Source organism: Scomber japonicus, chromosome 10 (assembly GCF_027409825.1).
Source record: "Scomber japonicus isolate fScoJap1 chromosome 10, fScoJap1.pri, whole genome shotgun sequence".
NCBI classification, from domain to species: domain Eukaryota; kingdom Metazoa; phylum Chordata; class Actinopteri; order Scombriformes; family Scombridae; genus Scomber; species Scomber japonicus.
This window is the reverse complement of record NC_070587.1, coordinates 32,847,913-32,848,848: the sequence shown is the minus strand read 5'-3', so window position 1 is coordinate 32,848,848 and position 936 is coordinate 32,847,913. Positions and strand designations below refer to the sequence as shown.

The window sequence follows — 936 nt, the reverse complement described above, 5'->3', positions numbered from 1 at the left end:
CCCTTCCTCCTCCTCTTCCTCCTCCTCCTCCTCCTCCTCTTACTCCTCTTCCTCCTCCTCGTCCTCCTCCTTCTCCTCCACGTCCTCCTTCTCCTCCTCCTCCCCTTCCTCCTCCTCCTCCACATCCTCCTCCTCGTCTTCCTCCTCCTCCATGTCCTCCGCTTTTCTTCCTCCTCCTCTTCCTCCTGCTTTTCTTCCTCCTCCTCTTCCTCCTCCTTCTCCGCTTCATCCTGACACACTTGAACAATCCTCTGGTATGTAAGTGGCTCGTTGGTCTAGGGGTATGATTCTCGCTTTGGGTGCGAGAGGTCCCGGGCTCAAATCCCGGACGAGCCCTTACTTTGGTTACAAGATGTTTCTGTGAAGTAAAAATTAGTCTCAAATCTACAATAAGTGCATTATGAAGGGTCTTCTAATGGTTGGTATGAACAGGAGAATGATTACAGCTTTGAAATTCTCAATGTTGGTTTAACACAGACTTGAAAATGCTGTGAAGGTGTCCTTTAAATTTGGAGGACATTTTTACTGTGAGCCAAAAATAAACACACACAGACACACATTCACTTTTAACACACACACACACACACACAGACACACACACATACACACTCACTATTACAACACACACATTCACATTGACTATTAACACACACACACACACACACACACACACACACACACACACACACACACACACACACACAGACACACACACACACTGACAGAAGAATCAAACTGCATATTGTTATGATTATGTTTTCAGAGGTTACTCCTCCTCCCCCTCTTACACCTGAGAGCAACCTTCTGACCTCCTCACCTCTCTCCTCCTCTTCCCTCCTCCTCCGCTTCCTCTTCCCTCCTCCTTCTCTTCCCTCCTCTCTCCTCCTCCTCCTCCTCTTCTTCCTCTTTTTCCTCTTCCCTCCTCCTCCTCCTCCT

General features: G+C 48.2%; 1 non-coding gene across 1 annotated transcript; it reads left to right on the top strand.

The window, feature by feature from the left end:
* Positions 1 to 264: 264 nt before the first annotated feature.
* trnap-ugg (transfer RNA proline (anticodon UGG)) lies at positions 265 to 336 on the top strand. Its single transcript has one exon. It is a non-coding gene; the product is annotated as a tRNA-Pro (tRNA).
* Positions 337 to 936: the final 600 nt, after the last annotated feature.